Source organism: Eublepharis macularius, chromosome 10, assembly GCF_028583425.1.
Source record: "Eublepharis macularius isolate TG4126 chromosome 10, MPM_Emac_v1.0, whole genome shotgun sequence".
Classification (NCBI taxonomy): Eukaryota; Metazoa; Chordata; class Lepidosauria; order Squamata; family Eublepharidae; genus Eublepharis; species Eublepharis macularius.
This window is the reverse complement of record NC_072799.1, coordinates 87221604-87236706: the sequence shown is the minus strand read 5'-3', so window position 1 is coordinate 87236706 and position 15103 is coordinate 87221604. Positions and strand designations below refer to the sequence as shown.

General features: G+C 47.4%; 1 protein-coding gene across 1 annotated transcript in view; it reads right to left on the bottom strand.

Moving 5' to 3' along the window:
* LOC129336859 (uncharacterized) overlaps window positions 1-9389 on the bottom strand; it is a 67618-nt gene extending 58229 nt beyond the window's left edge. The window contains exons 1-2 of the mRNA XM_054990239.1: window positions 9206-9389; window positions 8825-8872 (exon numbers count right to left, since the gene is read on the bottom strand). The gene's annotated coding sequence lies outside the window, so the exon portion shown is untranslated. The remainder of the gene's footprint in view (window positions 1-8824; window positions 8873-9205) is intronic.
* Window positions 9390-15103: the final 5714 nt, after the last annotated feature.

Here is a 15103-nt window from a genome sequence, read left to right as displayed (position 1 = left end):
CTTGTTGGACAAAGGTTGGGTAGTAGTTTAATTGATTTAGCTGAATAGCAATCCTGATTTAAAAGGCTAGGAGATAGTTGATGTCCTAGCCTCATTTATGACTATCAATGAAATCCTAAACTAAGTTATGCCAGTCTAAGCCCACTGAACTCAATGCACTTGGAATGGAGTAACTCTGCTTAGGATTTCACTGTAAATCTTTAGGGAACTCTGCATTGTAAGACATCCCTTGAAGACCTTGGAAGGTTGGTTATTGCCCAGCAAACTCTGATCTTTAAACATGGACTGAATGTTGATGTCTAGAGGTGGGCACAGACCAAAAAACAGACCAAAATTTGACACAAACTGGCCTGGTTTGGCATCGGCAAACAGGTGGGTCATGGGATGCACGTTTTTTGCGGACACAACGACTTTTGGCCTGGCCCGTTGGTCCATGAATCCAGACATCCTGGCATCAAGTAATCAATTCCCTAGGCAATGTAGTGGAGTCTCAGACCTTCTGCTGCCTTTGGAACACACCAATCTTAGCCCTAAAAACCTTGATAGGCAGCTCTAGCTGCCAACCAGAGAGCTCCCATTATTCTCTATGAGAGCAAGCAGTATATATAACACCCAGCACTGAGCTGTGGTTTCACTTTCCAACAAGCAGTTACTGAGGGAGGAACTGCTTGTTGCACGAGGAACTGTTTTTGGATTGTACGGGAGGGAGGCTTGGGGCTTGTGCTGCTGCAAGGCTCTGGGAGCAAGCTTATTGGGTTTCGTCAGCTAAGGGCTTACTCTTCTGTTTAATTTTTCCCCCTTTCAATTCTTATTTGCTTGTGGGGTGATGGACTAGCCTAAGACTGTCCCCCAACCCAGTCTTGGGGCTGCAAGAAGGTTCTAAGTGCAAGGTTATTGGGCTCCTTGGGGGCTCACTCTTCTGTTTGTTTTTTTCCTTTCAATTCTTATTTGATTGTGGGGTGGTGGGCTAGCCTAGGGGTCTGCCCCAACCCAGTCTTGGGGCTGCAAGAAGGTTCTAAGTGCAAGGTTATTGGGCTCCTTGGGGGCTCACTCTTCTGTTTGTTTTTTTCCTTTCAATTCTTATTTGATTGTGGGGTGGTGGGCTAGCCTAGGGGTCTGCCCCAACCCAGTCTTGGGGCTGCAAGAAGGTTCTGAGTGCAAGGTTATTGGGCTCCTTGAGGGCTCACTCTTCTGTTTGTTTTTTTCCTTTCAATTTTTATTTGATTGTGGGGTGGTGGGCTAGCCTAGGAGTCTGCCCCAACCCAGTCTTGGGGCTGCAAGAAGGTTCTGAGTGCAAGGTTATTGGGCTCCTTGGGGGCTCACTCTTCTGTTTGTTTTTTTTCCTTTCAATTTTTATTTGATTGTGGGGTGGTGGGCTAGCCTAGGGGTCTGCCCTAACCCAGTCTCAGATGAAGATTCTCCAACTCAATCCAATGTTTTTATTGCAATTTTTTGGTGCTGCAAGCCAATGCAAGTCAGTCGGCATTTGCAGCTCCTATTCTATCTACTGAAAGTTTCCTGGGGGTGGCTGCTTTGGAGGTCTGTAACTCGGACCTTCGAAATGCAATCTTGGCCAAACTTGGAGAGTGGCTGGAGGAAAGCCTGCTGAAGACTTGCTGTGAGCTTGGTATCTCTGAGGGCAAAGGGGGTAGTCCTAGGGCCCCCAGAAATGACAGACCACAGACCTATGGGTCTGTGAAAAGTTCATGGTCCGTGAAATGTGATGGGCCTCGGACCAATGGTCCATGGTTTTTTCCTGGTTGGTGCCCATGTCTATTGATGTCTCTCAGGAAGCCAAAGAATAGAACTTTCGTCAAGGGAGTGGTCAGGCCCTCAAGGGGGCTTGGCTACCTTCCTGTCAGTGAGTTAGCTTTTTCTGTTCTTACAGCCTGATCTCAATGTCTCAGTTCAATATCAAACACAGGCTTTCTCTCCCACAACCCCAGACGGCACGTAGCCTGAGAAAGATCAAGATGGGTTAGTCTTATAGGTGCTACTGGACACTTGCTCTTTTCTATGGCCTGAGAAATCATGGTGATGACTGAAAAATATGGCTTCCAACTCAGGGATGATTTCAGGGTTACATAAGTATATTGGAATTATTAACTTTACATACTTCCCATGATATAGTATAATATTTTAGACTCACTTTTTTTCTTTTTGCAGCAGCCAAGTTTGAGTCTCAGCACAAACATACAAACAGCAAAGTTTCCAAACCAGTAAGTTGCAAATATGTTTGGTAAAAATGGATTCCCAGTAACTATTTAAAGCAGGCCTTTGCAGTCTTGTATATTTTAATAGAAGACATTGCATTCTGCAGAGAAACAGATAACCATCATGCTGCTATAGCTAATCTTCAAATTGCCCTGTTTTAGAGCATTAGAGCTCAAAGGCTGCATCTCACAGTCTCTCTACACGTTACAAAGTACCTAGGGATGCTCAAGTGAACCTCATTCTATGTGTTCCCCCTCCACTCACTCGCACAGTCACACTTCAATTTGCTCTGTGTGAATACATTCACCCATTCAATATCAGTTCCTCCTCAACTGCTAAAAGTATCCCAGTTTCCCCCACCTCCCACATCCATTCCCTGAAATGCAGATCTTGATACTTTCTCACACCTTTAAAGAAATGCAAATTGGCAAGTCAAAGGAGCCTACAGAGCTGAATTGGCACTCTCCCCACTGGACTCACTTGCAGATGCAATCACACAAAGGGAGCTCCCCTGAAAGTGGCATGTGTGTGCACCAAGTGAGACAGCCTGCATGTGAACTGAGAACCACACATAAAGTCTTGCACTTGAGCGTCCCCAGGTAATTCAAAATATATTTCCACTCTCAGCATAGTCCAATAGTCAAACCAACCAAATTGAGGGCCGTTTCATCAGGATTCAGGCTAGGCCCATATTGGCACAGCCTTTTCCTAAATATATATAATGACTTTGCTTCTGCAGAGGTACACTAAGTTTTGCTTCAGCAGCCCTACCCCACCTTTAAATCAAAAACTTGGAGGGTCACACAGGGGGAGGGTCACACAGATCTCTTTTGTGCTCGCTCCACTCCTGCTGACTTCAGTGTTAGCTCTGACTCACACATCTCAAAAATGCTGTTGAGGGTAGGGAAGAACAGGATATATAAAAATAATATATTTTTTAAATTACCATCCCTTTCATTTATTTATCCATCTGCTGGATTTGACCAGTCCCTACCTCCTTGGCTCACAATATTCATAAAATGCAATGGCCCATTTAAAGAATAAGTACACATTTTGGTTTAAAATTTAAAGCTATTAAAAGGCCTTGTGAGAAGAGATGTGGGAGGGGAATGAGGAGAACAAGTTGAAAACATAGCTTTTTAAAATACTGAACTAAAAAAAACGACAGCAAAAAACCCATCTCAGAAATGGAGAAAATGGGATAAGGGAGAAATAGAAGGGGGAGTCTGAGCCGAATTGGGTGCTATGACGAGGTCATTGACTGCCTCCCCCCTCCACTAGCTTTCTATCACCCATTTCTTTCTAAGCCCGTTTCAACTCTTCATCTCGGCAGTTATTGTAACAAAAGGATCAAATACAAGTATAGTCGAACATTTCACGTTTACTCTTCCGTTATCAGCAACCGTCCACCATTTTGGGCTTACTTTGCTGGCTTCCCATTGCAGTTATTCTCCAGTGTTTACATCATAACCTCTGACTTGGATCATTGTACAGAATATTGGAATTTATTATATTTATTGTATTTATCTGTACCTCCAAAATGAACGACTATTTTGCATTACTTGGTTACTTGTTGGACAAGTTTGTCAACATTAGGCATTGGCACTTTGTAAAATAATTGATTCTTGCACTTGGCACTTTGTTCTCTGCCATTGTTAATATGAACCTTTGTAAGATGCTTTTCCTTCCATATGTATCCAAGGTATAATACATGTACTATTTATGAGACCCCTGAGAGATTGTTATATTACTAAATGATTCTTTGTATGTGTGATACACTCTTTAAGTGTGAGTTTAATAATAGTTTTTCCAGTAAGTTTATCACGGCTTTTTTCTGTTAGTTGCTTTTGCTACCATGATTCTCTCTTTTTTCCCTCACCTAGTAGCTGTAACCAAAGCTGGTGTTGTCACAACTCTAAATTCATGCAGATGGTTTGCTGGAGGTTCTGGGGGGTGGAGAGCACATATTATGGGTGCATGTTCCTACACAAGTGTGCATATAAAAAGGAAACAAAATGATTGTCCTACCTGTGCCTTTTGTTTTCCAGTTATGTTTAGGCATAATTTTTGAAGTAGCTGAATAGATGCCCATGAAAATGTTTCAAAACATAATAAGAAGAGTCATTGGACTTAATTTTAATATTAAGAAGTGCTTTCAAAAAGTACATCTTTTTTTAAATGAAACTCTTGCTTGATAGCTTTAAGCATTACAATAAAGCTTACTATATATAAATACAAAATAGCATCCTCAAAACATTTATTTTAAGCTAAATTAATAATTTGCTGGTAATATGCACTGTGTAGAAATCAGTTTGATGATGCTGACAGCTTAATTTTGTTTTAATTAAAAAGACAAGATAAAATCAAGCAGGAACCAGAGTTGGCCCAATTAAGTTGCATTACTGCGCCATTAGGGCAATATGCATGTGGAACTGGCTTCCTGTTCTTTAATGGGGGAAGGGGAGTGGGGACTCTGGCCATTGAAGTCGTCATTCATAATGTCTGCATGCATTAATTGGAAGTAATTAGTTACTGTAGTAATTTGTTTGGAGTTTCAAATTTTAGGCTGAAACACAGTTGCATAAACAAAAGTCGTATTAGTTTTCAATGGATACACCCAACTGAGTACTCTGTCTACTCTGTCTCCTATCCATACTGCTGCAAATCCCAGCCAATTATTTAGTAAACTTGAAAATGCTTGAGATTTGACAATTGGGGGATGTCTGATACTGTGAGAGTATAAATGCATACCTATAAGATTCGACTGGTATCCTTATTAAGAAATAAGATGGTTAACTTCAATACTACATATATATTGGATGCTGAATGCTTTTAAAATGAATGGGATATGTTCTTAAAGGAGTGCATTGCATGTCCATATAATCATGGCTGTCAATTAATATTGTATTTTCTTTGAAATGCAAAAAGAGGAGCTTTGGTAAATACCAAACAATTTAAAGGCCTCTATGTTGCCTTTAACATATTGCTTTAAGTATGGGCTCCCATGTTCTACCTGTTGCTTTAAGTATAACCCTAATGGGTAGTTCTATTTTGTCTAATGTCAATTCTAGAACTGCTTATGCTCTATTTCAGCATTTCTTCACCTCTGTATTGAATTCTTGCTAATTTTATGTCTTTGTAAACTTGCATTTATTTACCTTATCACATTGTTTATTGAAATGTCTTTGATACTGACTGTGTTAATCTCACTCTATGTAATCCGCCTTGAGTCTCAGTGAGAAAGGTAGGCAGAATCCACACATCTCAAGTTTTCCGCTTTTTTCCCGCCCATTATTCGCTTCTCAGAGGGCTGTTCACATACTCTTACTTCAATCCCGCCATTCTCTCGCATCTTTCACGTTGCGCCTCAGACAAATTTGTCATGCGTTCAAACGCTTCTCTTGTGCAGTTCTCACCGTGGATGTGGACAAATAGAAGCGTTTCACAAGGAGACCACCCCCTTCAAACCACCCCACTTCCGTGTTTGCAGCCTTTCCGGAACACCATCCCTCTTTGCCGTGCAATTATCAAGCTTTTCCACTCTCTCCGCAGCATGCCTGCCTGCCCAGCCCTTCCCCCCCCTATTTTTAAAGGGGAGTTTCCCAGCATTGTTGCCCAATCCTGGCCATAAATCTTAATTGGGGTGCTCCAAAATCCCCACGGAGACATCAAGGGGTGGCGTCATTTCCATTTCCATGTCATTTTTAGGGTGCCGAACAGTCGGAAATATCGGTGGCTGTTATAATTAATTTTTTTTTAACTGTTGAAATTACCGTTATAGTGGAAATCCGTTATTCTAACATTACATTCAAGCATCAAATAATTAGTCTGCCCATTTGGAGAGTTTGGATCACCCCCACCTTAAATATCAGTTCAAATTAGCCCGCCAGAATAATGGTCCAATTGATTTCAAAGAAGAAGGCATAGAATAACATTAACCAATCACAGGCATCATAGGGGTGTGGTCTCGCCATAGCAATTTAGCAAAAAAATGCTATAGCGGAAATCTGATGAAAAAATGGGGGGGGGGGAACGTGATGTTGTCATCGGCGACGTCAGATCTAAACCTGCCCCATATTGTGCAATTCTACCAGGGATGTGGACGAAGTATAGCACGAGGCAGCAGCAGTAAGAGAAGGGATGTGAACACAGACTGGGACATTGCGGGATAGAATCCAGCACAATTAATGCACATGAAAAGAGGAAGGTAGGGAAGTGTGGATTCGGCCGTAGACTATCTTACTATATAATTGAGTAACCATGTTTCAGACAACTCACTTTATACTCTGGTGCACCACCAGAGGGCGATGCCGCAGAGGAAACCCCAGGTTACTCACCATATCACTCCAGAAAACACACTGTGGTGGGAAACGCAGGCAGGCAACAGGATCAGAGCAGGTGGCAATGCCCTCCCTGTGCCTTAACCCAGCTGATATTAGTACCGGAGCAGGTGGCAATGGCCACCCCTTTCGGGCAGCTGGTATTAGGAGTGGAGCTGGAGGCAATGCCCGCCCCCTGCTTTAACCCAGCTGATATTAGGAGTGGAGCAGGTGGCAATACCTGCCCCCCTTCAGCCAGCTGGGATCAGGAGTGGAACAGAAGGCAATGCCCTTCCCCCCCCTTCACCCAGCTGGGATGAGGGGAGCAGGTAGATATGCCCACTCTCTGCCTTCACTCAGCTGGTATTAGGAGCAGAGCAGGTGGCAGTGCTCACCTCCTGCCTTAACACAGCCAGTATTAGGTGGCAATGCCCGCCCTCACCTTAACCCAGCTGGTATTAGGAGTGGAGCAGGTGACAATGCCTGCTCCCCTTCAACAAGCTGGTATTAGGAAAGGGGTGGGTGTCAATGCCCGCCCCCTGCCTTAACCCAGCTGGTATTATGAGTGGAGAAGGTGGCAATGCCCACCCCCACCTTAACACAGTGGATATCAGGAGCATAACAGGTGGAAATGCCCACCCCCACCCTAAACCAGCTGGTATTAGGGGTGGAGCAGGTGGCAGTGCCCATCCCCATCTTAACCCAGGTGGTATTAGGAGTGGAGCAGGTGGCCATGCCCGCCCCTCTTCAGCCAGCTGGGATCAGGAGCAGAGGAGGTGGTAATGCCCACCCCTATCTTAACCCAGCAGGTATTAGGAGTGAAGCAGGGGGCAATGCCCACCCCCACCTTATCATAACTGGCAGTAGGAGTGGAGCAGGTGGCAATCACCATCACCCTCCTTCACCCAGCTGGTATTAGGAGTGGAGCAGGTGGCTATGCCCACTCTCTGCCTTAACCCAGTAGGTATTAGGAGCAGAGCAGATGGCAATGCCCACCCCCCTTCTCCCAGGTGGGATCAGGAGCAGAGCAGATGGCAATGCCCGCCCCCTTCACCCAGCAAGGATCAGGAGTGGAGCAGGAGCCAATGCCTGCCCAGCACCTTCACCAGAGTGGGATCAGACACAGAGCAGGAGGCAATTCCCTTCCTCCCTTCCCCCAGCCAGGGCAGGAATTGGAGCAGGTCACAATGCCCGCCTCCTTCAACCTTCGGGAATAAGGCATGGAGAAGGTGGCAATGCCCACCCCATCTTCACTCTGTTGGAATCAGGTGCTAAGCAGGCAGCAATCTCGGTCCCCCTTCCACCTGCCAGAATCAGGAGCAGAGAAGGTGGCAATGCCCGCATTCCCTTCACCCAGTTGGGATCAGGAGCGGAGTATGTAGCAAAGCCCACCTCCTGCCTTCGCCTGTCAGGATAAGGCAAGGAGCAGGAGGTAGTGCTCACTCCTCCCGTCACCCAGCAGGGAACAGATGACAATGCTCACCCCACCCCCATTCACCCAGCTAGAATCACGAGTAGGCAGCAATTCCTGCCCCTCTTCACCCAGCTATAATCAGATGCAGAGCAGATGGCAATGCCCGTTTTCCCTTCACCCAGCTATAATAAGGCACAGAGCTGAAGGCAATGCCCGTTTTCCCTTCACCCGGCTGGGATCAGGAGTAGAGCAGGTGGCAATGCCTGCCCCCCTTTACCCAGCCTGTATCAGATGTGCAGCAGGTAGCAAAGCCCACCACCCCTTCATGTTGCTGAGATCAGGTCTGGACCAAGTGGCAATGCCCACCCCCTTCCTTCACCAGCCGGCATCAGTGATGGAGGAGGAGGGAATGCCTGCCTGTCTGCCTGCCCGCTCTCCCCTTTCTACAGCCTGTTGTATTTTTTCCCACAACAGGCTTTGTTTCTAGTAAATGACAAATAAAATTAAGGCCCATTTTATTAAACAGACATTTCTGTGTTCTTCTGTTTTTTCTCTCTCACACATAGACACACATATAATTACTTGTTACTGATTTTGGCTGCACAATGTAAGAAATCATGAGCCATGGAATATTCCACCTGTCATAAATTACCACTAACAATCTATCAGTAGAAACTTTGTAAACAGCTGATCTGTTCTGAATCCTTATGCTTGTTTGCATTATCACAATAACTATTCTTGAGACTGCAGTTTTCAGATTAATGGTGCCTGTGGACTACTCTTTGCACAATGTACTGAAAAAGAGTATAATAAGCATATGCAATTGTTACAACAGATTAATGTATACAGAATTGAACCTAGTGTGAAAGATGCTTACCTTCTAGATGTTGTCCAGTCAAATTCATCTTCTCTTTTGAGAATGACTCTGTGGAAATATGATTAAGAAGATCTGAGCAAAGCCCAACTTGTGCCCTGTCCAATTTTGCTGCTTCCACACAACAGCCCTTCAAGAATAAAGATAGGTTTGCATTAATCTGCTTTATTTTCTTTATCCTATTTGCAAAAATACAAATTTACAAGGTAAGAATTTCTTTTTCGCTGCAAAAGTCTAACATAACTAATGAAATTATTAAACAGGCATCTCAGCTGTCTGAAGCCATTCTTAAGAAAAATATTTACTCAATGTGATCTACATTAATACAATTCCTCCTCTCAAAGACAGTTTCATTATTAGTCAGTCTTCTTTCAACATACTTACTGATTTCACAATAACCAGGAAGAAAGAGTTCAGGCTGTCAGGGACAATGGTTGTTCCTGCTCTATGCAAAACGAAGAATTGAAATGACACCAGGATATCTACATATTTTTATGTACGTATTTTACATTCTTGAGATTCAGATTAAAGTATATGGACAGCACTGTGATTTTAGAAGCACTCAAGACTGCTGGACCGGCTGGATTTGTACTGAATTTTCTTTCACAGGCACAAATGAGAAAATGGAATTCCCCATTCTCATTGGCAGCAGAACCTGCTGAAACCAGGAAAAAGTAATTTGAGAAGGGTTTTCATTCTTCCCAAGCCCTGCCTGGTCTGCTTTTACTGGGCAAGCAGTGGAAAAAGCAGACTGTTGCTTCTACTTTTCCTTAGTAGATTTTACTGAGAGGTGGCAAATGACAAGTGGATTTCACTGGCAGCTTGTAGGTACTTTCACGGGATGCTTAGACACTTTGCTTGAAGTGTATTCAACTGCATAAAGATATCTGAATTAAAAGCCCTTCAGATTCTGTAGACTATATTACTGTCCACTGTCTGTTGTAGTAAGCATATTCCTACTGGGTAGTTTCTGCGTTGTTTAATATGCCGTGTTTAATTGCATATGCTTGTTTTCAGCTCTGTATTGGATTTCTGCTGGTTTCCCATTTCTGCACATTTGGGTTTGCAATGCCCTGGCACGCTGTTTACTGAATATTGACTTATACTACATAATCCACCTGGTTTCCCAATGAGACAGGCAGACTATAAATTATGTAAATAAAATAAAAAAGCATTACTAGTTCTTTAAGTACAAAGCAACACTGCTGCCCACTGAATGGTGTAGATACCACTGAATTCACAGCACTGTTGTAGCTAAACCTGATCAGTCTTTGGATGGGAGACCACTTGGAGCTTTATGTGGGAGTGAGTTTTGTAAACATGTCTGTGCTAAAGATATTACACCCCTGACCTGGATAGCCCAGGTGAGCCTGATCTGGTCAGATAGAAGATAAGCAGGGTCAGCCTTGGTTAGTAATTGGATGGGAGACCTCCAAGGAAGACCAGGGCTGCAGAGCCAGGCGATGGCAAATCACCTCTGTTAGTCTCTTGCCATGAAAACCCTACCAGGGGTCGCCGTAATCAGCTATGACCTGACCTGGATAGCCCAGGTGAGCCTCCTCTCATCAGATCTCAGAAGCTAAGCAGGACCTGACAGCAGGACTCTGATCTGGAGAGCCAGGTTTGATTCTCCACTCCATCCTGAAGCAGGCAAGTTCTGAGGGAGTAAGTGGTCTTTAGCCCCTAGCACTAAGTACTATAGTGGTTTATAGTTCAAAACCAGACTTTACATTTCACCTATGGAGCATTACTACCACCCTTCTGGAGCTGAACTGCTTGTTCCTACTTGTCTCTCTACATATCATACTGTGCATGTCTAAGCATAGTCCTAACTTTTGGTGCCAATTTCCTATTTCTGTTTTTCCCCAAGCCTCCTACATGGAGCCTCATCTTGTGAAGGTTCCAGCTCCTCTAACTTCATCTGCAGTCTAAGTAGTTTGCTGTGTTTGTGGCAGTGTATTAAAAGTTTCCTTCTTTAAAAAACCTAACAAATCAATCAATGAAAGCCAATATTGATCATGAACAGAATAAGTAAGAGCTTTTAACTTTTTATGGATATATCACAGCTCAAGGGATGTGGAATGGTAGGGAAAGACTGATCTCATCAGATCTCAGAAGATAAGCAGGGTCAGTTCTTGGAGGAGGGACCACGAGCAAGGTTCTAAAGAGGAAGGCAATAGCAAATCACCTCTGCTTCTCACTTATCTTGAAAGTCCCTTGGTTGGGTTGCTGAAGCCTATTTAATTGCAGACTGATTTACAGCTCTGTCAATAAAAATTTGGTTGTCCTGGTGAACAACCCATCACAAGTGTGTTTGATTTACATTTTTAGAAGTGTGATAAAAAATGTTAAATCAATATAGCCAGAACGAATGAAATTTTCGAGTACCTAAAATGGTATCAACTTGAACTTTCTGCAGCCAGCCTCAAAGATTTAATTTTAAAGTAGCAAAGCACTACACTGACATCTACTGGTGAAAGATATAAATTAACAATGAAGAATTGTAGGGAAGTAATAGAAAACATAGATATTGACTGAAGTCACCAAGGAGTGCTTGACAGCACCTCTATATCCACACTCTTGTTATGATGAATGGAACGACATGAATGAGATCAATTGGCTTACATTTCAACTTTCAGTTTTCAACTTTCTAGCCAAATGACAGACAGATTTGCTTGGCATTAAGTTCTAGTAACTGGAGCAAGGCTTCTGCCTCTGAAATGTATGTTTAGGTTTGCAGCCTAATCTGTCATCCTGCATTTGTCATCTTGAAATGTAAGGAAAAGACAGAAGATAAATAAAGTTTGCTTGTAGATATCAGAATATAAATTGGAAAAAATCCTGTGATGATTTACAGTGCTCTGTTTTATACACAAAATTCTAAGGCTTCTTAGAACTATATTAATTCAACATTCCTTGTTAGTGCTAAATAATTGTGAAGCAGTATGTTAGTTAAAAAAACTATTTAAAAAACCATCTCTAGTTCCATCTAGCAATTTTTTTCTACATAACAGCTGAAAGGCACAAATGTTCTCTTCTCCTTTGTATCTGATCATCCTAAAATATTTTTTCTACTTTCTGTCCCAATGCTGTCTTATCTTGCAACATCTAGTGGGCAATTTGTTAATAGATTCTTAGCTTATTTAAAAGCCAGTTTGGTGTAGTGGTTAAGAGTGTGGGACTCTAATCTGGAGAGCTGGGTTTGATTCCCCACTCCTCCACTTGAAGCCAGCTGGGTGACCTTGGGGCAGCCACAGCTCTTCCAGAGCTCTCTCAGCCCCACCCACCTCACAGGGTGTTTTGTTGTGGGGATAATATTAACATACTTTGTAAACCACTCTGAGTGGGTGTTAAGTCATCCTGAAGGGTGGTATATAAATCAAATGTTGTTGGTGGTGTTGTTATAAAAGATTAAAAGAACCTGGATGGTCCAGGTAACCTGATCTTGTCAGGTCTCAAAAATCTAAACAGGGTTGATCCCAGCCAGTATTTGAATAGGAGACCACCAAGGGTTGCTACACAGAGACAGGTAATCGCAAACCTTCTCTGAATGTCTTTTACCTTGTAAAACCTATGATTGTGCCACAAATCAGCTGTGACTTGCAGTGCACACACACACCCCATAAAATGAAAGACAAAGTGAATTAAGATCACATCTTCTGTTAAAAGCCATCAAAACCAAAACATAATTTCAAGCTGTATTTCAAGGAATTTTGTAGAGATTTACAGCGCAATCCTATGGCCGGCCCCAACGCCGGCGTGCCTGCACAGACGGAGCAGTGGCGCCGCCAGGCCGTATCCTGTGCCAGCGAAGTGCAGCGGCGCCAGCCCCGGCAGCAGCGCAGAGATGCAAATTGGGAGAACCAGAAAGCGTTGTGGGCGGGCTTGATGCACGGCCACCGCCGGGCGCAGGCAAAGGGCGCTGTTCCCCACAAGCAGCAGGGGGAGGGGCCAGGATAGGCACAGCCAATGGGCAGCACGCAATCCCGGCCAGGCTCCAGAGCAGCAGGCAAATCGCGCCCATGCCGGCAGACCACGTGCGTTGGGCGGGGCTCGCAGTCGGGAAGGAGAGGGGTGGGCGTGGTCCGAGGAGCCTTTCCACCGTTTGCCCAAAGCAGCGCCAAGTCCGTGGCGGCCGTGTCCAGAGAGGTTGGCATGGGACTGGCAGGTGCCCTGCCATGAGGAATCCAGGGCAGCAGCCAGTCCCAGCAGTAGGGAACAGCCACCAAATCGCGCTGAAGGGGAGGGTTGGCCTGAGGCCGCCACCAAGAGGCAGACACAGCGGGCCCGCCCCCCGTCCCCATCCCAAGCCAAAGACCACAGACACCCGTTGCACAGAAATCAGCCTTTATTATTATACCATCCCACCTCTCCCAGCAGACGTGAGGAAGGGGAGGCGTGTAGGAGAGGGTGGGTGTCAAGGGACCATGGGGAGGCAGGGCTGGGCAGAGCCCATTTGGAAGGACAGGCAGCCAGGGACCCATCGACGGCCCAGGCGCTGCCTCGCCAGCCCCCCCCCCCCCGCTCGCCCCCTGTGCCGTCCGGCGCCTGTGCGAGTGCATGGTCAGAAGCAGCTGCCCCTCCACCCAGCCTTCCCGGCTGCGGCGACCAGGCCATGCGACCAAGCTCCGCTTCGCTGCCCCCCCCAGGACCCTTCCCCTTGTCTCCAGCAGCTGTATTACACCCTGGGCTGCAGCCCCGCCTGTCCAGCAGAACACCCCACCCCCCGGAAGGTGGTAGTGGGGCTCACCGGCGAGGCCGGCGGCCAGACCCCCTTGGCTGTCCACGGGCCCGGCCTCTTGCACGCAACTGGGCCCGAGGGAGGGGCGCCTCTGGGGCAGGTGGAGCTGCTGCAGCGGGCGGGGCCGGCGGGCCCAGGATGGTGATGAGCCGCCCGAGCAGGGCTTCAGCACGGGCTTGAGAGGCGCGGAGCCCCTCTCCCACCTCCAATACCGCAGCCATGAACTCCCGCCCGCGGTTGTTCGCCTCCTCCCATGCGGCGTGCACCTCTAGCCGCTCCCTCTCGATCGCCGCCCACATCGCGGCCAGTGTTGGGGGAAGCCGCTGGGCAGGGCGGGGGCCACGAGCCCGTGCGCCTGGAAGGACCCCCTCCATGGGCCCCTCCCTGTCAGAGGCGGAGCCAGGTCCTTCCCGCACATGGCCCATGGCACCTGGGAGTGGGGGGGGGCTGGAGGGGAGGGTGCTGCAGCCTGGGGTGGCTCCTCGAATGGCTCTGTCGACGAGGTGTCCTGAACCAGCGGGGTCCCAGGGCCACCTTCACCCTCCACCGGCACAGGGAAGCCGAGCGACTGCAGGAGAGCCGCTCCGGCCGCAGAGGTCCTCCGGGAGGGTGGCAGCCCGCGCAGCTGGGCAATCACATCCCCTCCTATCTCCAGGCGCATGGTCCCTGCCAGAGAGAGACGTGGGTGGGAAGAGGGCCCAGGGAAGGAAGAGCAGCGGCCCGGCATGGGCCGCCACAGGTCACCGAGCCGGGCCAGGCACACCCATCCCAGCCGTGGCCGCAGCCCCCCTCGAGACCGGCTGGCACCACGAGGGGCCTGGGATGCATGGCCGAGGCCTGCGGCCAAGCCAGTCCCTGGCCCCACCAACAGCAGGGCTACAGATACATACCATGCTCCGGATCCATGCCCCCCGACGGGCCCGGTTGAGGCTCCTCGTCACTGGCAGCAGGGGCTTGCTGCGGCGGTGGAAGGGCTGCCTGTTACTGGGACCCGCTCTCTGCCAGGAGGGGCACAGACCCTGGTGCCTCTGCCTCTGCCTGACTTGGGTCTGGACCCTCAGGGGCTGTGCCTACCCACGGGAGAGGCCCTGTCACACATGCCCCGCGATCCATGCTTTCCCTCCCCCCCCCGCCTCCCTGAATCCACAAATACTAACCAGGCAGGACCTCGACGCCCAGGCCGCCCACCACCGCCTCCGGGATGACCGCTCGCATGACCGCGTCTGGGCCTGGGAGCCCCTCGTCAAGGGCCCGCTCATAAGGAACCCCCTGAGACATGAGGAGGCGCACTCGTTTGCGCGCGGGCCCGAAAGAATCATTCCAGCGCTTCATTGTGGAGTGAGCAGTGCGGGGCGCATTGCCCACGGCTGAGACCCTCTCAGCTGCCATCTGCCAGAATGCCCGTTGTCGAGACCGGGACGAGGCGCCCCTGTTCGTGCTCAGGGCGACCTCTGCATTCTCCACCACGAGCCCAAAAAGCAGCACTCTCTCAGCCTCCGTCCAGTTTGCCTGGCGCTGGCTCCCGCCGCCACTGGTGCTCA